Below are 22,765 nucleotides of genomic sequence, written 5' to 3' on the forward strand. Positions count from 1 at the left end.
TACCAGTCCATTAATCCACAGGTATCAAGGATGGCCCCTGTGCCATTAGAGACCTACTGCAAATTCTACTGGGGCCTTAGCTCAGAGCTGAACTAAAAATTGGGGGAAGGTCACAGCTTTCAGAAAGAAGGAAATAACTTTTATTGAGCCTCAGCTGGACGTTAGTTTATCACATTATTGTTTCTTAACCTTCAAGAAAATTACTGCTTTTCACATAATCGAGCAAAAGAACCTAGTGGGTTTCTCAGGAAATCCAGTAAAAATCCTCCTTATTCTTGTTTCCAGCTGGGTTGTAGTCACAGAAAAACGATTAACTTTTATAAATTAATATTATAACTGGATACTTACTGAACCAGTTTTTCTTTTCTAATGGCTTTCTAGTTCTTTTTCTTGGATTTTTTCCAGATATTAAATCTTATCATCTATAAATAAAGGTACAATTTGCTTCCTCCCATCCAATATTTATGTCTCTTATTTCTTTCACATATTTCATTGCATTGAGCTAGTACTTCCAAAACCATGTTAAAATAAAATGGCAATAGCACTATTAACTTTTTCTTGATATTGCTTAAGGTGTTTCAGGAGTATTTCCTCATTAATGATTCTGGATTTTTACTTGAGATCGATTTATCAGTTTTGTAAAGGACTGATAAATAGATCTCAAGTAAAAATATTGGTACATTCCTTTTCTGCATCTATCAGAATAATCATAGTGATTTCTTCCTTTAACAGTTGTCTTGATTAATTATAGCAACATATTTCTTAATATTGCCATATGTTTACATTAACGAAATGAAACAAACCACTTATTATTTTAATGTCATATTAGATACATTTACTGATATTTATTTGAGATTTTTATTTCTAAGAAGACCAAGTGTCCAATTTTGGAAATTTATTAGAAAAAAAAACATATTTTTAACTGCTTCTACCTTATTTTTGCTTTATAAACAAAGGAATCCAGAAAAAAAATCTTTCTTTATTCTCTATAATAGTTTAAATAACGTGGGAATCAGCTGTTTCTTTAGAGTTAGAGTTTTCATCTAAGAAGTAGCATGATAAAAATCTATTCTTGTGATAACTTCCTAGGGAGATTAAAGACAGAAGAGAAATCTAAAATTCATTCTGATATAAGCATAAGACAAATAAGGTCTGATATAAGGAGGAAGCTGTAGGAATGCTGGTATTGGGGGCATCCTTATGGAAGTGAATGACCTTTCAATGGGCAATGAAAGGATTAGACATTCATTGGATTAGACAAAGGATAATTAAGGGAAGGGAGGGGGATGAGAATGGAAAGGCAGTAGAATGAATCAGACATAATTTTCCTTTGCTCATATATGAATACATGACCAGTGAAACTCCGTATCATGTACAACCGCAAAAATGTGATCCTAATTGGAATGGGATGTATATAACCATGTATGTATAATATGTCAAAATACACCCTACTGTCACGTGTATCTAAAAACAACAAATAAAAAAGCAGAGAAAGAATTTGATAGCTAATAGCATTGCCAGATAAAATATAGGATGCTAAATATTACATGGGACACAGTAATACTAAAATTTATTTATTGTTTACATGAAATTCAAATTTACGTGGATGTCCTATATCTTTACTTGCTAAATCTGACATCAATAACTCAGTGACAAGAGAGGGAAGATTGTAAGCTCCAGTACATACTTTGATGGGTAAATGCCCTTTTTCTTAAGCAGCTCTAGTAATTGTGTAACTGAAAAATTACCATTTTGAATAATAAGAAAAAGAAGTGGCGGAAAGAATAACTTTTTAGTGTTCATGCATGATATGTTTTATGAGGTTAGAAGCTTATGTCTGTTTTCTTTTAGAACAGGGACAATTGTTAAACCTTTTAGGACACTGCTGAATTTATTTAAGAAAAAAAAAATGCACCTTACTTTATTTCTTTCTTCCTGTTCCGATCCAGTGAGATAATAAAAGGATGGTAAAGTAAAATATATAAAATAATTTAAATAAATTGAGATAATTTCTTCTAAGTTATTTGGGCTACACAAAGGAAGGATTTCTTTAGAGAAAGGATATTTAATAATAAACTACTTAAGATGTATTTTGAGTAATAGTTTATTTTTATAATGTTGATTGACTTTTTAATATATATATATATTTACATTAAAAAGGGGAAATGCTATATAGGGCAACTGTAAGTTCTAAAATAAAATCTATGTGTTTGTAAAGAAATAGTATATTTCTTAGCAGCAACATCTCATTGGGAAGTTAGAAATATGTACTCACAACATTTAATTGATTTTTATTTATTTGAACTTCTTTGTTATTTCTATCCAAGATAGAAATGTAGGTTTAAAGAGATTGCAATGAGTTTCTAATATTCAGTCTAAGTAGGTTCAATATTCACTCATTATTTCATACTTAATTGAGTCACTGAAACCACTGAGCTCAATTTCAATGTACTTTTTATTATCTTCTCAAGTTTCCCGGAGAAGGTTTAAATGAGTGCTTCTATACACTTAATTTGGAAATCAATTAAATTTCAAAAAGCATTCAAAACATAAAATCCCACAATAGATGTTTAGAGACCCTAATTTGCTAAGGAAAGAGACAGCAACAGAGACCAGATATAACACTACTCTTCATTAAAATGTACAGACCTTGCACTGAGAGACACAAACTGCCATTCTAGATTATCTCTTGTGTCCTATGACCAGTTCTGATTTGTTCTGTCCACTAACAGTCAATGAGCATTCTGAGTTAAATCCCTCACCTCCTTCCTATCAACATATTGCCTCTTCTCTTTAGTAGCAAAGGGTTTTATAAAGTAAAGAAGTATTTGGAATTTTCTAAGATGCAGTAGCCACCTGTTATATGTGCTGAATCCACCCCTTAATGCAAGCGAAAACCATATGTGTTGTCAGAGTGCATGTGTAAAAGGTAGGGCCCATAAATCACAGTCTGGGTCAAATCCAGTTTAACACCTGATTAACACCCAGGGGAATTCTCTGGGCTCTGGTAAGTAAAGAATAATTATTTGCATTTAATGGTTGAAAAATGTAAATACCATTGATGATATAAAAATTCTATAATATTCACATTTCTATATCCTATACTGAAATTCTATAATATTCACATTTCAATGACTGCTTTTGGTGTTACAGTAGCAGAGTGAAGTAGTGGCAAGAGAGATCATGTGGTCCACACAAATCATAAAATATTGACTATCTGAACCCCTATATAAAAAATTGGGGGACTCATAATACATATTACAAATATATGTTCTTGCTGTTTCCATCATATTAAGTATTTTGGTATAACACTTGTAAAGTTTTTGCAACTAGTTGCAATTTTATGTCAATAACTATATATGTGTTTATATATTTTAATATTAATTTTTATTATCATTATGTATTACAGATAATTCATTTATTTTTATTTTCAGTATTTTAAACAGTTCTATAAACATTTTCTTTTTACAATGAGAAAAAACATTTCAACTTTTTCTACCATGAAAGAAAAAAAAAAACAAAGTTTGATGAGCATGTCTACGAATAAAGAAGTGCAAGCCTTTAATACTTAATATTTGTTTAATTATCTCTTGGGAGAGGAGTTCCCTTAGCCTCTCCCATTCCTTCTTTTCCCATCTCTTCACACTGTTAAAATTTCATCAAACTTTTCTATCATCATAGAAAGTTTAGGAGCAAACAAGAAAATGAATTAATTCATAGTCTCACAATCGAGAGAGAATTTTGATATACACATAAATATACCCATTTAGTGCCCAGAAAGGAAGAAGCAAATATATGTATAATTTCTTTAGAATATGGACTGATCATTTATTTACTGTTTTGTAATCTGGTTTGGGGTTTTAAAAAGTTATTCTTTGTTATGTTTTGTAATTTCATTTTAAGAAAATTCAAAATACACAAAATACACACATTTGTATGACCACCAAAGATAAGCAATTTTGTAGTTTTAGTTTAATATTTTCCTATTTATCCCATCCATAATTTACTTTTTATTGTATATGCACATTTCTATATATCTGTTTTCCAAAACATATAGGCTAGTGGTATGTGTTACTTAATGACATTTTTTTCATTCCATTATAAGCATCTTTCCATAAAAGATTCTTTTATGTCATTGTAATCTTTGCATCTGAATGTGAATTTTTAATCTTGTAAAGCATGAACATTGTTTTATATCTCTAAATATGAATCTAAAAGTAATTTTAAAAAGAAAGAAAAGGCATGGCACAGACCCCTGATCTGGACAGAGGCTATTTCTTTTCCAGCAGCAATTGCCCAATCTAGTAGACTTCTGATAGAGCCCAGAGCCCAGAGAATTCCCCTGGGTAAAGTTCTGCATAGTCTCAGGAAGAAAGAAATATCCAGTATGCTCACATTGGATTAGGAGAGTGAAGGATGATGGAGAAAACTATTATTCATTTCCAAGAACTCTTCCTTGAACCTAGGAAGAAGAAAGTCATTTCCTGTTCTCGTAGAGGATGGAGTGTCATTTGTTTGTGAAATGGAAATGCTTACTGCAGGGGAGATAATAAACTCAACTAGCAAAGAATATTCCAGTTGGCCCTTCTGATTATAACTTATTCACAGCTCTGCCCTTGCATTTTAAGGAACAGAAGTATTTAATCCTGTTTTGCCGGAACTGTATTGACAATGAAAGTGAGACATGTGACTGCGGAAGTCAAGAGCCCAACTTTCTTCTTTAACAAACATGAGAACTTAAAATGCAAACAAGTATTGACCTTCAAAGTAGTCACCTTTGAAAGAAGCCATACACTTATTTTGTCAATGATGTAAAAACACTGGGAATTGCTTTCAGAATGAGCTTCAAAGTCATACAGGCAAGGCAAAAGAAAACAAACAAAAAGTGCCATATCTGTATAGATATATATCATGGAATAGCTATGATTTTTAAAATCTGAATCTTCTATTTTAAGGACTGTTATAATAACCTTCACATTAAGAAAGATAAAAGGGAATTAACTCTGGAAACAGCTGTGCTGGAGGATACCCGGACTCCTGGCAACTTGCTAGCCCCTCTGTCTCTACCAAAGTCCATATGAAATTTGCATGCAACCAAGTTTGAAAGCACTATTTTGTATGCTTGTTACTATTAGATTAAAATGATACTAAAGAGGGAGAACACTCTACCAAAAAGCTTGTGAAATGGAAATGCTTATTGCAGTGGAGATAATAAGTTTCACAAACTTGGGTGTGGAATTCTGTCACAGACTAAAGTGAGCAAGCATTTATTTTTTTTTCTTTTAAGAATCTAGTGGGCAGGCTGGGGATGTGGCTCAAGCGGTAGCGCTCTCGCCTGGCATGCGTGGGGCGCTGGGTTCCATCCTCAGCACCACATAAAAATAAAATAAAGATGTTGTGTCCACCGAAAACTGAAAAATAAATATTAAAAATTCTCTCTCTCTCTCTCTCTCTCTCTCTCTCTCTCTCTCTCTCTCTCTCTCCCTCCCTCTTTAAAAAAAAAGAATCTAGTGGGCAAGAAATATGACTTCTAAACTAATTTAACCTAATTTCTACTTTGAACTTATAACTTGCCTATGGTAATAAAAATTTAATTCCCATAAAGTTTGGATTGTGTTTAAATACCAGTACAAAAATGCAGGGAGGATGGATATCTTTCATTGTATATCTAGTCCTAGATATAGGTCACACAGGTCTAAATCATTGGTCCCTAGAGATGGCTGCTTAGAGTTCCTCACTCCTCTCTGGTGGCCCCTTCAGCTCCAAAACCTCTTTTGTCTGCTTTCTTTCCAGACCAGCCCATAGAAACTCTGTAAGGTTGTCTGGGGCCTCATCCTCCTCAACATGACCTTCATTTATTTCCTCCCTGGACTTTTGGTTCTCATCACTTCCTCTGCTCCTCTGACCTCTGTACTGTGGTGGGGAAGGACTTTCTCTGGGGGAAGGGAAATCCTTATTGTTTGTTACAGAGGCTCCTAGAATAATAGGCTGAGGTTTTATAGAAATACAAAAACCAGGAAACTCTGCTACAAACCTTTACTGAAAGCATGGATATCTGCTTGAATGGCAAGAAGGCAACAGAGTGAGATACTCAGCAAAACAACATGAATATAGGCTAGTCTCAAAAATATTACTTCACACACAGCTATAGTAGAAGACAGGATACCAAATTATGCAAGTGTTGTTAACATCAGTGGGGGGGGGGCATCTAACTGGGTAACACAGCTGTTGCAATAAGCCTTGCAAATCACTTCTGCCATCATAAAAAGAAGGGTTTGTTCATTTATGAAAACTTGAGGGCCCTTTTTTTCCATACATCACAGCACAATGAGATGATTATGACATGTAGATAGGTTACAGAGTAGGACTGAGAAGCCAGCTGAGCCTTGGGCTCATGAATGTGTAAATGAAGTCCCTGAACACCCTGTCACTAGAATTTTTTTCCAGTGGCTACAACAGGAACAGCAGCAGCAGCAGAAGAAGGGAGACACTTGGTAGAGCAGACAAAACTAATCCAGGGCTAAGGAGTGTCAAAAGGATGTAAATTAAAATTATGATAAGAGGCTGGGGTTGTGTCTCAGTGGTAGAGCACTTGCCTAGCACCTGTGAGGCACTGGGTTCTATCCTCAGCACCACATAAAAATAAATAAATAAAATAAAGTTATAAAAAATGATGATGAGTCTGGACAATTGAAGGTATTATGGAAACGGGCATTATAGACAGTCTTGTTTAAGGGAAAAATATTGGGGAGAAAGTGTTGAGATTTAAGAGGTAGTGAAGTTGAGGCATTCTGCTTTAAAGAGAATGTGTCTTTTTTTTTGTCTTCTAGAAGCTTTGGGTAATGTAAGTTAAGAGACTATTGGCAAGCAAATTCTTTTTAGTGTCAGTATAACATCCTTCCATGCTGCAGGAGTGAGATCAACTCCCAGTCAAACTAGCTCAGAGAAGGTTATCATAAATATTCTAGTAGGCTTTTTTCCATCAGTTCCACTACCAGGAATTCTGTACCCACTAGTGCCACACAAGTGATCAAGTGGGATGAGCATGGGAAGAGGGAACAGAATATTACCAGGAAGCACTATGTAATTTAGTTTTTGTTATAACCTTTATTTACTTTTTTTTCCTGAATGTTTAGGGATGAGACTGACTGGTCACTTTTTGTCCAGTGAATGATTCTTAGTTTTATATTCCATATAAGCCACAACCATATGGATATTCTTCGGATTCTTCCATATATAAGTTACCAAATGTTATCTACGTAAGCACTGTAATACCTTATACTTGTATGGGACTGTATGTGAGGCACTGTTCTAAGTACTTTCTATAAATTAACTCACGTAATCCCCACAACAACTCCCTGAGATACACACTGCCATAATCCTGCTCATCTCACTAATGAAAAAACTGATGCACACTGAAGTTACCGAATTTATTTAACATCATACAGGGAGTAAATGGTAGTTCTGGAATTGAAAGGTATGCAGGCAGAAACTATGGGTCCAGAGGCCACACATGGAACCATTTCCCCTTTGCTGCCTATGTGTCTGACTAACAAGTTACAGCTCTGCAACTAACTCTAAAGCCTGAGGCATGTTTACATAACAGAAATATTCTAACTACTTTAACTGGGAAGTGTAGAAACAAAGGAATGTCTTATGCAGATGACTGGCCATTCAAAGCTAGCCAGCTTTATGTGCCAGCTTATGGGGGAGGGGCAAAATTACAGAAATTTTCTTCCTCAAAGTTCACTGCGGAAATCACTTTAATAGCAATCTTCCACACAATAATATTCTGCCTCAAATTATAGCTCACCAAGTGATAAGAATATATTCTTTAACCAAGATGATAAAAATTTACCCAGAAATAGTTTTATGTGGTTAAGTTAGTGTGAAAAGGATTGATTCAGCTAGAAATTGTAAGTGGATGTTTGTAGAGTTGACCATTTTGTTACTGGGCAGGGACATTTGCATGGGAAGAGAGTGGGTAGTACTTCAAAGCAATGCATGTAGTATGTGGTTACTAGCCAGTGCTTTATGCAAACACAAGTAGGCCTGGTTTTTTGAGAGCCTTAACTTACTTTGAAAATTGTTTAGAACTCTTATGGAAAGGGATGAGGAAAAAAGAGCAAGGAAATGGAAACATGGGCAAATTCAGCACAAAGTTGGAATCAGAAAAGGAATTTTAAAAAGAGAGAGAGAGAGAGAAAAGGGTAGTGGGGAAAAAAGGACAGGAGAAGGTCAGCTTTAACATTATAGATTTCTGTATTATTGAATTTTATCATATGAATTACTTTTGGAATTGGTAACAATACTAAAAAATTATCAACAATGCTCTTTATTTAAAGAGGAGTTTTTTTTAAAGCAATAGAGAAGGATTGCCAATGTAAGTTGAGTTTCTTTTGGATCTTCCCCTTTTTTTCCAACTATAACACTAACGCCCAACCAAACACCGTTTTACATTTTGAATATAGCTTGGTAAGGGCAAAAGGAAGGTTTCTCATGGCTATTTTACAACCCCACATTTGGTTCCCTGCACTACTCTTTCTCCCAGTTTATATTTCTAAGTTTCAGGATGATTGCATTTTCTACAGTGCCTGCTTCTCTGTGTAAGCAAGCAAACAAATGAGAAGGGGGTAAGTGAAGACCTGAGCCCTACAGCATTCTAGAAAGACTACCAACTTTGCCTGAATTCTATGCATTCTCTCACAGGGCATAAGGTTATATGCTTATATGTAAGCATACATATCTTCTATATATCCTCTATAGTTCTGAAGATGAAAATGCCAGACGAAAAGCCCCACTAATTAAAGTACCTTAAGTTTTGGAGTGGATACATAATTACAATAAAATACCCATTGTAATAGGAAAAATGGATAAAGGGATCTCAGTGACAAGAAAGTTAAGTGAAAATCATTTTTAAAATCTGACATGAAAACTTTCCTATATACGTTTATAAATACACCATAGTGAATCTCACCACTGTGGGCATCCACAAGGAATTAAAAAAAAAATAACTATGTGTTAATGGCAGAAAGCTCAGCAGAGTAGAGGGAAGGGAACCATATGACACACACACACACATGTGTATTCTTAGTCTGTATGATGTTACCTCATGGGCAGAAAATGTCACAGTTTTCTGTGGTTCTGAATGTACAACAACATCATAAAGACTAAGAACACACGTGTGTGTGTCATATGGTCTGGGTTTGAGTCTCAGTATTGCTACTTATAATAAGCTCCAACATACAAGCCCTTTCAGTCTCTATTCCCTCTTTGGTAAAAACTGCAGAACAATGGTACGTACATCACAGCCTTCTGGTGGGGATAAAATGACACTATTAGAGCACTTGAAACAATCCCTGTCATATAGTAAAGGGTATTTACATTAGAGGAATTTTTAAAAAATAAAATCTAGGGCTGGGGATGTGGCTCAAGCGGTAGCGCGCTCGCCTGGCATGCGCGGGGCGCTGGGTTCCATCCTCAGCACCACATAAAATAAAATAAAGATGTTGTGTCCACCGAAAACTGAAAAATAAATATTAAAAATTCTCTCTCTCTCTCTCTCTCTCTCTCTCTCTTTTTAAAAAAATTAAATAATAAAATAAAATCTATACAAAATGAGAAACATTTAGGTAATGGCAAGAAAACAACTAAACAGACAATTGTGATGAATACATTTTTTTCTTGCATAGAAGGGCCACTTTTTATTCTGCTAACAGCAGGGAGTTCATCAATTTGAAGCATTGGAAAAGGAGATTTCCCGCAGCCACAATTTCTGTAGTTGGTCATATCCTTTATCACTAAGTCTAAATTCACAGTGATGGGTGATTTGGGCCAGAGATTTAAATGGAATCTGACCAGAGGAGTTCAATGTCTGTTGACTTGGTAACAGAGTGGCTTCATTATTATCTACCTCCAAAACCTGCATTATTACCATAGTGTTCAGAATTGCCCATCAAATTTTTGGCTTCCAATTCAGCCATGTGGGGAAAAACTACTGCTAGTTTTCCTAGAATTCTTATTCATTTGAAATTTATTTGATGTTTCCAACTTTGTACTGAAAAATGACTTGTGATTTATTCCCGCTTGCACATCAAGAGGGATGAGAAATGCTGTAACATTCATCAGAAGCATCCAACCACTGCTTTGCTACATGTGGTTATTTCTTTCATGGCCTCACCTTAAATCCTAACTGTTGATTTGAGCAGGTTGTGCTAGACAAGGAGTTCCCCTTTCCCCAGGCCCTTAAGGAGAGACTTCATCCAAGGGCCCTCTTGCTATTCTACTCCCAAATCACTTCCAGGGAGCAGGGGTAGTTTCTCAGAAGCCCTTCGCTTAGCCCTCAATAAAGACAGATCACCTCCCTTTGTCCCAAGGCCCTAGTTAATTCTTTTAAATGATCTACCCCATGTACCACTATATTCTATGGCTAAATATATTCCTGCCTATAACTGTGGAACCTGAACAGAACCTGTGAGTTCCAATTTCTGCCCATAAACAGTGTTTTCCCAAAGGAGGATCCTGCTACCTTCATGCTCCCCTGAACTGATCCACCAGTCTCAAGCCCCTTCAGTCTCTATTCCCTCTTTGGTAAAAACTGCAGAACAGTGGTGCCTACATCACAGCCTCAGAAAAATGTTCATTGGGAGCTAGACAGTGCCCAGGGAATGTGGGATGCATACATTCACTGTCTGATTTGAAGCCTTTTTCCTTCCAATCTCAATATGAAGACAGAGGCTGAGCAGTACATTGGAAGGCAAAAAGAAAAGGAACTTGCACTTTCTGAAGACACATCTGCCTAGAGCCAGGAATCCACCAGGACTTTATCCTGCTAATAGTGGATGGGGAAGGAGAGTCCAAACTACAACTGCAAATGCCTTGAGAGGGCATAATGATCTAGAGAGCATGTGGGAAAAGAAGGAAAATTCTTACATGTTTCTCTGTTCACTGTGAGTCAATGTCATTTCTGTGTGGTGGAATGAGTGCCCTAATGGGCTGAGAGAAGGGAAGGAGACAATTACATCATTTCTATTCAACTGTACTTACGACTCATTCAATTTCTTCTGTTTTCTGTACCCTTATCTAAATCCCTGTCCTGTTTTACACGAGAGAAGCACTTTTTCATTGAGTTCCTGGGGAGTGAAATCAAAACCCACATTACAAAATAGCCACTGCAAAAAAGGCAATCAATCCCAAACTTGAAACAAGACCAGGAAGAGGGGATGGATCATGGAACAAAATCCAAGAATGTAAAATTGCAACAGGACAACTTCCTCCTGTGCTTATCAAGTTCTCCAGCATATCACAAATAGGACAGGCAGTATGCAAGGCACTTCTTGCATACTTGGTTTCAAGAAGAATCCTCACTACTTGTATTTGGTGACATTTTGAAGCTGAATATGTAAATTGTGATCCAATTAAAAATTTGAAGAACTTAATTGAAAGTAGTATAAAGAATAAATAGCAACTTATTAACTTCAGAGTATAAGATTGGGACTTCAGAGAGATTTGAATTCTATTAAAAGTATTTGAAATTATTTGTTAGAACAATAGAGAATTTACTGAATTCTTTTATGCCATTTCTTCATTGTATGACATTTTAAAATCTACAATGAAAGGATATTTCTCCCAGAAAGTGGAAATAAACCTAAAATTACAAAATTAAAGATATATCTTATGAGTAAAATATAGGAAAATTTTAATGCTTTTTAAGTTTTATGTTGAATAATTATGTTCAATTTTAACAAGATTGCTTTAGTAACTGCTTAAAATAGTTTCTTTTAACACACTTTGTTTAATTAAAAGCATATTGATTTTTTTGATGGCGCACATTTTCATACAAAGCTATTTGAAATATTTTAAAAGACATTAAATTATACTAAACATATCCATGAAAATATGCTCAAATTCACCAAGTCAGTGATGTAAATTAAAACAATGGATTCTACTTCTTGATTTTATAGGAAAGGTGAAAGGCAAAAAAAATGAATAAGGAAAGTATTTGTAACAAGTGAGAGAAAAGAGTTAATATCAAATCAGAGAAACAGTTAATATCTTTAGTACAAAAAAAAAAAGCCTTACAGGAAGAAAACAAAAATTACATCCTGTGGACAATGGGAAAGCAAATTACAGAAGTGGAAATGCACATAGCCAATAGATGCAGGGGAAATGCTCAACTTCACTAATAATCAACAAAGTAATTCTTCTATCTACAGATTAACTAAGATGAAAGAGAATTGATGAGAGAGGGAGAAACAAGTTTTCTTATTTTCTGGTTAGAATGTTAAAGCATACAACTCTTTTGGGAGTAATTTGACATTATATATCAAAACTGTATTATATGACATGATAAAAAGCAAATTACAAAACTAACAATAATGCAAATTAATTTTAATAGAAAAAATATTATCAGTATTACTAAATATGCACAGAAGAAACTTGAAAATTATATACTGTACTGTTTATCTCTGGTTGTAGGATTATGGGGCCCTTTTGCTTCATACTTACATGTTTAAAACATGCTTTGTATTAGCTGAAACAATTCCTAAACAAAAATAGTAAAGCTACTGCCATTGTGAAAAACAGATTGGATAAATGTTAAATGTTCTTTATTGTGGCACAATTTAAAATGATAAACTAACACAATCTAAAATACTAACACAAATAGATCAGATTTTTTATTTTTTTGTTTTTAAGGATTTTTTAGATTGGATTATTTTAAACAAATGTGATGTTGACAATATTTTCTACTTTTATTTATTTATAGTTAAATGATAATTATGTATACCTATGGGGTGCAATGTGATGTTTTCATAAATATATACTGTATTAGTCAACTTTTCTTTGCTATGTCAAAATACTTGAGAAAAGCAACTTAAAGGGGAAAAGATTTATTTTGACTCATGATTTCAGAGATCTCAGTCCGTGATTGGCCAGTTTTATTATTTTGGGCCTCAGGAGAGAAAGAATTTCATGGCAGAAGGATGTAGTGGAGGAAAATTTCTCAGCTCATAGCAGTGGGGAAGTGAAGAGAGGAAGGGACCAGGGACAAGAAATACACTTCCAGGACCTATCCCCAGTGACCATTTTCCTCCAACTAGACCCTACCTCCTACAATTTCCACCACCTCCCAATAATGCCATTGGCTATGAACCCATCAATGGATGGATTAATTGAGGAGGTGAGAGTCCTCATATACTCCAGTCTCTTCATAAGAGCCCCACCTCTGATGGGTGTGGTGGTGCATGCCTGTAATCCCAGCAGTTCGGCAGACCGAGGCAGAAGGATTGCGAGATCAAAGACAGTGTTAGCAATTTAGCAAGGCCCTAAGCAACTCTAAATAAAATATAAAAATGAGTTGGGGATGTGTCTCAATGATTAAGTGCCCCTGGGTTCAACCTCTGGTACTCACCCCCCCACAAGAAAAAGCCCCACCTCTAAATATTGCTGCCAAACCTTCAACACATGAGTTTTTACGGGACATTCCTGATTCAAACCATAACATGTACATTAATAGGAAAGACTTAATCAAGCTAACTATTCATCAGTTCACCAACTTGTCCTTTTGTCTGTTGAGAATGTTAAAAATATACACTTTTGACAATTTTGAAATACACAATAGAGTAACTATGGTCACCATGCTATGCAATGGATTATGAAAACTTATCCCTCAAGTCTAATTGAAAATGTATGCCCTTTGATCAGCATCTTCCCTTTCCCCAGTCTCTGATAATCACCTCTGATAATCACCTTTTTACTCTGTTTCTTCTTTACCTTGTTTCTACTTCTTTAGTTTCCATATGTAATTGAGATCAAAGGGTATTCTGTCTTTCTATGCCTGGTTTATTTCACTTATCATAATGTTCTCCAATTCCATTCATGTTGACTCAAATGATGAAATTTCCTTTTTACAGGATGAATAGTATTCTATATTGTGTCTGTGTGTATCATGTTTTCTTTATTCATTTATCCATCAATGGGTACCAAAGCTAATTCCATATCTTAGTTTTTGAAATTAGTGCTGCAATAAGTGCAGGTATCTCTTTGACTTATCCATTTTATATCCTTTGGATATACACCCAGGAGTGGGAGTGTTGGATCATATGGTAGGTCTTTTATTAACTTTTTGAGGACCCTCCATACTGTTTTCCAAAATGGCTATACTAATTTACATTTCCACCAACAGTGTGCAAGGGTTCTCTTTTCTCCACATCCTCAACACTTGTTATGTTCTGTCTTTTTTATAATAGCCAATCTAACAAATATGAGATTATATTTCATGTGGCTTCAATTTCCATTTCCTTGATGATGAGAAATGTTTATTTTTTCATTTATCTGTTAGCCATTCATATCTCTTCTTCTAAGAAATGTCTGTATATATATTTGCCTATTTTAAAATATATTTGTTTTCTTGTAATTGAGTTGCTACCCCTTATCAGATGTAAGTTTTGGAAATATTTTTCCCAATATGTGGGTTGTTTCTTTACTCTCTTGATTATTTCTTTTCCTATGCGGAAGCTTTTTAGTTTGATGCAATGTCATTTATCTACACAAGAATATTTTTCAAGTATATTATTGACAAGGTATTTTGTTTTTAAAACCAAAGCAAAACACTGTTTCTTCAATTTGATGAAAATACACATGGCAGTAGAATGTACTGAAATAGCAATTTATTACTTTGTGTTCTGTTCACTATATTTCTTCTCTTTCAACCCCCACTCACAATTCCAAAAAGATAACCAGGCCTATTGTACTCCTTACTCCCAGGGAAGTTGGTGCTATAGGACTGAAAATAGTTGTAGTCTGCCAACAACCACCCTTCCTGGCTTTTGTTTTCTGAAAGCCTGAGTTCCTAGGGAAGATTTTGCTTCAAGGGAAAGGGTGAGGTGATTGAGAGGCAGAGGGAAAGTAACCAGACATAGAGGGTTTCCCAAGCCTGGGAAAAGCTACAGAAATCTGCAGATTCTTAGTAAGAGGAATGTACACTCCCAAGTAGTAACCAAGTTAGATAGCAGGAGCTCAGAAGAGAACATCTCTGTGATAGAGTTAAAAGGGTTAAACCCCAAACATCAAAACTTCCAGTCTCAGCAAAGAATCCTAGGACTAATCCTGGCACACAATCAGTTACAGCTCCTTGCTTTCTATGCTTGGAAACAACAGCAGAGACACAGTATCTGATTTTCTACAGGATGTCTTGAATTCTGGTGAAAACTTACAGAGGGAGAATATCATCTCAATTACAACAAAAAGTACTCAACTTATGCTTAAATTTTTCTTTACATTTTACATTTATTCTAAACATGCACATTTATATTAGTCCTGTTTTCTGTATGATTTAGAGCAGAAAACCAGGCATATTAATTAGCTCAGAACATGAACCTAAAAGTGACACAACCCTGAGTTTCACACACAACTCCACAACTTGCTACTTGTCTCAGATCTCATTTTCTAGAAGCAGACCTGAGATAAATATTCATGTATGAGTGATTTATTAAGGAAATTTTCCCCGGAGAAACCAGTAATAGAGTGGGAAAAGCAAGACAGGAATAGGAAAGAATCCAATTAAGATTTCAGACAAAGTGGAATCCTCAGTCTGATCCTGAAGGAAACTCATAAGTGTAAATTATGACTCATAGTTTAGCTTGTCTTGACCCAAGGAAATTGGATTTTTCTATCACCACACCAGTTAGTCACTACTTATGGTGCCATATTGGGAACATAAACTCCTAGGATTTCTAGCTTTCTGCACAGACAAATGAAGCAACTCCAGTAGCCCAAGGACAGAAGAGTGACAGGTACCAGCCTTTGGAAGCAAAGTGCAAAGGAATCGGGGGATGGATGCACAGAATCATCGGGGACAAGGGTGTTACAAGATATAGGTGTAGCAAGGACAATGTCCTATATGCTACCTCAGTCTTTACCCTGTCTGTTGTTTTACCCAGAATTTTTCTTCACCCAATTATCTGCATAGCTCAATTCCTCTCTTGCTTTAGGTCTGTGAATAAGTGTTAACCTCTCAATGAATAATTATTTCATGCATAATAGGCAATGAGTGGAGAAAATTAATAAAATAAAGAAATGTTAAAATCTTCTCTGTCTTTACTTTTTTTGGTCTGCTAGTAGTATCCATTACTAAGAAGTATATTACAAGCTCTATTAATTATGTCATTTTGTTTATATTTTAAGTTACGTTATTAGGTGCAAACAAATTTTAAATTGTTAGTTAGTCCTAGTATACCAAATCAGTTATCCTTATGAATTTCCTTTATCCTCAGTAATGCATCTTCCTTAAAGTCTACTTTGCTGGTAGTGACATGAAGGTTTTCAGCTACCATGTGTTAGATACTTGAGTTGAAAATTTCATGAGAACACCACTAGAGTCCTCAACATCCTAAAAACTTCCCATCTGTTCAGTGCTAAAGTAACTTTCCCTGGTGTACAAAAAAATTACCCTAATACTTTTAGCATCAGGAGATATCTCCTTTAAGACTATTATAACATAAACAGAGAAAATCTGGACTTTGTCTTTTGTTCCTCAAACCTCATTAGCCCATGAAAATTTGGAATCAGGTTCTCGAGTTTGGTAAGTATCCTCAGGGTACAAAGAGTTTCTGTACTTTCCTTACCTAATGGGTTTTGCTTTTATCTAAATCTTGATCTGGCAATTTCTTAAAATCTTGTAAATCTTTTGATAGTTTTAAGAAGAGCTTTTCAATATTTTATTCAAAATTTTTCATTGTTTTTAGCACTAGAGATAGTCTGAATAATAAGAAACAGAACTCCATCATTTATCTTCCTTCGATATGAGCTTGAATTTATATAATAGCAAAGAAAGCACAAGTAGAATCACAGCAATGAATGCAGAAAGAAATGGCCGGAACTTGTCTGAGCAGTAATATTTTTTCCTGTCAGTTATTGTACCTCCTCAGGAATGATAATAAAATTTGATGAGGAAATACATACAAATGTACGTTAAGTGCTTTGCATTTGGTGTTGAAGTCTGCAAAAAACAAGGAAATGGTATACAGTATCTTAGAGATTAAGAAAGTGAATTTACTAGGGAAATGTAGTAGGATTGCCAGGTAATCTTCAGTGTAAACTTGTCAAAATTTAAAAGGGGGAACAGCTAGCAGAATTGAGTGAGGTTTAATTGGTCAAAAATTGAAGAAGAACAAGGGGAAAACTGAGTATAACCAAGGTTGAAATTTCCCTAGATATGCAAAGATAAAGGTAAAAGAAAATCAACAGAATTAAGAATGTATACAGGGGCTGGGGTTGTGGCTCAGTGGTAGAATGCTTGCCTAGTATATGTGAGGCCCTGGGTTCAATCCTCAGCACCACGTAAAAATAAATAAATAAAGGTGTTGTGTCCAACTACAACTAAAAAGTAAATTTAAAAATAGCTCTATTAGAAAATTATAAAAAAGAATGTATACACAAAACTGATTATGGAACTGAATCATAGATATAAGCTGCATATAGAGGTACTATAATTTGACTATGTCCCTCAAAGTTCATGTGTTGGAAACTTAATGCCCATTGCAACAATTTTGAGATTTGGGACCTTGTAGAAGTGATAGTCATGAGGGTTCCACCCTCATGCATTGATTAATGCTGATTATGAAAGGTATTTTAGTCAGCATTTTTGCTGCTGTGACCAAAAGACATGACAAGAAAGAACAATTTTAGAGGAGGAAAAGTTAATTTGGTACTCATGGTATCAGAGGTCTCATTGCATGGACAAATGTTTCCATAGCTCTGGGCCCAAATGTGGCAAACTCTACTAGTGGAAGAGTGTGGTAGAGGAAAACAGCTCAGGACATGGCACCAGGAAGCAGAGAGAGCTCTACTGAACAAGGACAAAATATATACCCCAAAGGCATGCCCCCAGAGACCCACCTACTCCAGCTATACCCTACCTACCTACAGTTACCACCCAGTTAATCTGTAACTCACTGATTAGGTTAAGGCTCTCATAACTCAATCATCATTTCACCTCTATATTTAATTGCATTGTCTCACACATGGAGCTTTTGGGGAACATCCCACACCTAAATCATAACAAGACTGTAGGCTTCAAGTTCATATTTCTCTCTATATATTATCTCTCTCTCAATCTGTGTGTGTGTGTGTGTGTGTGTGTTTGTGTGGCCTTTCATTACATTATGACTCACCAGATTCATCCCCTCCATCTTGCACTTCCCATCCCCTACAATCATGATCTAAATAAACTTCTATTATTTACAATTTACCCAATCTGTGGTATTCCATTATATCAGTTCAAAATGGACTAAGGCAGGAAGGAAGGAAGAATAGGAGGAGGGTCATGAAGAGTGAAACATGGTAGTAGGGTGAATGGATCAGAGAGCCCAGTGTAACTGGAGACTTGTTGGGGAAAATACAGAGGGGAAAATGACATAAAAAGGTGATTCTTAAAATCTCCATTTCAGAGATAGTACAATTATTGGTGATGATAATGTCTAGAGTATTACAAAGGAAAGTAATTAGCTAATATGAGGTGAAGGTAAGACCACGGAGATGAGAAGTGTTTATTTGATAGATTCTTTACATGGTGTTAAAGCCACCAAGAATAACAACAAAACTAATAGAAAGGAGAAAAGTCGACAGTGAACCAGAAGCTAAAGTCTGCAGAGTATGAAGAGGTAAAAACTGGGAGGACTGCAGATGCCTGCAACAAAGAGGAATAGCAGTGGTTTGGTCTGATAGCTTAGGGTTGAAAGGAACTAGGATGTGTGAAAAATGACAAGAGAATCTGAAGATGGCAAGGAAAAGCACAAAAATAGAAATACCTCACTTCCAGGCCCAGTAATACCATGAGAGTAAGACAAAAAGAGTGAGAGAAAAATTGCCATAATTAATTCATTGTTTCATTTATTCATTTAAAAATGCACTGAGAAATTACTAGTGACAAGCAGTTTTCCAGACCATGATGGGGCTAGTGAGACAAAGACACCATGAATTTGCTAGTTACTACGTCTAAAAGAAGATAAAATTGGTTTTCCTTTTGTGAAAAATAATTTGGTGTAGCCCACATGCTATCATACCTGGTTACATGTGCCTGGGACTAAAATATTGCTGCCTAAGTGTAAAAGTTGGATTTGGCAACTTTAAAATAATAAAAGAAAATAAGTAAGTTATGTTCATTAAGCCCACTGTACAATCAGCTATAGTAATCAAAATAGTGTGATATTGGCATAGTGGCATATGCATGTAATCCAGCTATTCCTGCTAAGGCAAGAGGATTGAGGTCAGCCTCGGCAATTTGGTAAGACCCTGTTTCAAAATAAAAAGGGCTGAGGATAAAACAAAGTGGTAAAGCACTCCTGAGTTCAACACCTCGTACCAAAAAAAAAATGGGGGACTATTAGTGGCATTAGGGTAAGTGTGGACATACAGTTCAGTGAAACAAAATCCAGAAGCAGACACAAACTTATATGGCCAAGTGATTTTCCAGAAAAAGATTAAAGTTAATCTTATGGGGCAAGATATTCTTTTCCAAAAGTGGTATAAATTCCACAATTACTAAGTAGAAAAAAGACAGAAAAATAAATTTATGCTTAGTTAGACAAAGCATTCTTAGACATGACATGAAAAGCATAATCTATTAAGAAATTGATAGTAAGTTACCTTATAGTAAGTGATTCTCTGTGAGACAAACAGTATTGTTAAAAGAATCAAAAGAAAATCTAGAGACTGAGAGAAAATACTGAAAATTATATATCTGCTAAGTAACATAGTCAGAATACATAAAGAATTCTCAAATGCTATAATAAGATAATGAATAACCCAACACTAAAATGAGAAAAAAAGAACTGAATGAACAATTAATCAAATAAAATATACAAATAGCGATTAAGTACATGAAAAGGTACTCAACATCATTAGTCATTATTAAAATGGAGAATAAAATCACAACAAAATCACACCCCTAGGATGACTATAATTAAAAGGCTACAAATACCAAGTGTTGGAGAAGATACAGAGCAACTTGAACACTCATAAATTGCTGTTGGGAATAAATATTGTGCAGTTACCATGGAAAAAAGTTTGGTCTTCAAAATGTTAAACATGAAGTCAATTATGACTCATAAATTCCACTCCAAGGGAAATGCAAATATGTCTACACAAAAACCTATAGAAAAGTTTTCATGGCAACATTATTCACAATAGGCAAAAAGCAGAAAAAAACTCAAATGTTCATCAGGTAATGAATAGATAAATAAAATATGGTATGTTCATACAATAGAATACTGTTGGGCAATAACAAGAGATGAAGTGCTGATACATGATAAACACAATTAACTTTGCAAACAGTACATTAAGTTAAAGAACCAAAATACAAAATGCTACATATTTTATGATTCATTTATATGAAATACATAGAATAAGCCAATCCATAGAGACAGAAAGTAGATTACCTAAGACTGAAGGGTAGAAGTATGGGGAAATGAAGAGTGACCGCTAGAAAGTTCTTTTTAGAGTTGTGGGAATATCTTATATCTTAATTGTGGTGGATTTTATATTACACACTGCATTTTTTCAAAGTTTTTCAAACTGTACATTTAAGGAAAGTTAATTTTACTCTACATAAATTAGACTTCAAAAAAGCCAATTTTTTAAAACGTCCAAAAGTAACCAACATTGACAAACACCTCTCCATCCGACCTACTAAGTCATGATTTTTTATTTCCCCCAAAATTTAAGTGCTGAAACTCACAAAACACACAACTCACACAACTACTATCAATGTGATAGTAGTAAGAGGTAAGGTCTTTGGGAAGGAATTGAGTCTCAAGGGTTCCACCCTCAGGAAGGGATCAGTAAGCTTCCTTGGCCCCTTCCACCATGTGATGATGACACAGCAACAAGCTGCCATCTGCAAAGCATCCTCACCAGATGACAAATCTGCTGGAGCCTTGATCTTGTTCTTCCCAGCCTCCAAGCAATCTTCTGCTTCTCAGATTACCCAGTCTACAGTTCTGAGTCAGAGGGGACTGAATGGACTCTGATTCCATCCATCCGCCTCCAAAATGCCTCTCATTAGACCACTTCTCCTGGATGCCACTCTTGCCTCCCTTGCTCTGGCCATCTCTCTCCTAGATGACTGCAGCAGACTCCTCTGTTGCCAGTGGGTGGGAGTGGGGGCAGGAATGGCCCCAACAGAGAGCTCTTCGTGAACTCTGAGTTCTTTCACATCTGACTGAAAACATCTCAATAGCTTGCTTCCCACTGCTCTGGTGATGTAGTCCAAACAACCTTAGTGTGGGAGGCAAGACCTTCCATAGCCCTGTTTCTGCTCACTTCTCCACCTTCACTGTTTGGGCCAGACTGAACCCTTTTAACTTCTCTGAATGTACCCCACACACACACACACACACCCCTCCTGCACATGTTGGGCTTCTGCCTGGAGCATGCCCTTTCATCCTTTCATCTGCCTTGACCCACACAATCAAGACTGGTCTGTTCAAGTGTGCATATTCTGCTATCACACCTGGACGGGCAGCCCTTTCACTGTGTCCTACAGTGTACTCTTGAGTCCATTGTGGCTGGCTTTTACTCATCTAGCTTTCAAAGGGAAACTGTTTCCAAATGCTGGGTGTGTGTGTGTGTGTGTGTGTGTGTGTGTGTGTGTGTGTGTGTGTGTGTGATTACCTCACCAAAGCTCCTACCCTGCCAAATTTATACCTCTCTTTTCAGTTCTAAAAAAAAAATGACTATAGGTGTATGACAAATCCCATCAAACAGGGTAATAGAATGTTTCATAATTTATTGTTAGAAGCAGATTTTAGTTATTTTGTCTTAGTACAAGCATTCCTTTAATTATCCAATGCACTTTCTTATCACTGGTCATTATTGATACCCAGGGAGATGATATGATTTAATAAATTGTGCCTGCATTATGTCAACATTGTCAGTCTGGATGCCACTTTTTCCAGACGATGTGACATTATTCAAGACCCTATACCTGCTGTTCTTTTGCAATTTTCACCTTTAGAATCTTTGGCCATCACACCTTTAAGTAGTTTTGGGCTTTTACAGTAGGCACTCAAGCAAGAGTGTCTCCTGTCTTTAATACCTTGCTAAATAGGTGGAATTTGTTATGGATCTGGCTTTTTTATGCTGGGGATAGAACCCAGGGCTTTCTGCATGCTATGTCAACACTGTAACATTGAGCTACACCACCAGCCCAAATTTGATTGTCTCAGTGTTGGAAATGCTATTGGGAACAAATTCTTCTGGTTCCTTAGTTGTTTTTTTTTTTTGTTGTTGTTTGTTTGTTTTTTTTTTTTAATTTGGTTTGGTTTGGTTGTTTTTTAGTTATAGATGGACACAATATCTTTGTTCATTTTTATGTGGTTCTGAGGATCAAATCAAGTGCCTCATGTGTGCGAGGCAAGTACTCTGGCACTGAGCACCACACAGCCCCTGTTTCCTTAGTTTTTTGTTTGTTTGTTTTTGTTTTCAATATATTTTTAGCTGCAGATGGATATGATATTTTTATTTATTTTTTATGTGGTGCTGAGAATCTAACCCAGTGCCTCACACTTGCAAGGCAAGTGCTGTGTCACTGAGCTACAGCCCCAGCTCCATGTTTCCATTGATAATGCAAGTTTGACCCTATTTTACTCTCCCAGTTAAATTTTACGTTGTATGATTTATTTTAAGTTCAAGTCCCAGTAAATTCATTCTATCATTGGATAGAGGTCAGAGATGATCCCCCAAAAGGGAGAAGTGGATTTTGCCT

This window comes from Marmota monax, unplaced genomic scaffold (assembly GCF_021218885.2).
Source record: "Marmota monax isolate L192 unplaced genomic scaffold, Marmota_monax_Labrador192_F-V1.1 WCK01_AAM20220418_F8-fsc00206, whole genome shotgun sequence".
Classification (NCBI taxonomy): Eukaryota; Metazoa; Chordata; class Mammalia; order Rodentia; family Sciuridae; genus Marmota; species Marmota monax.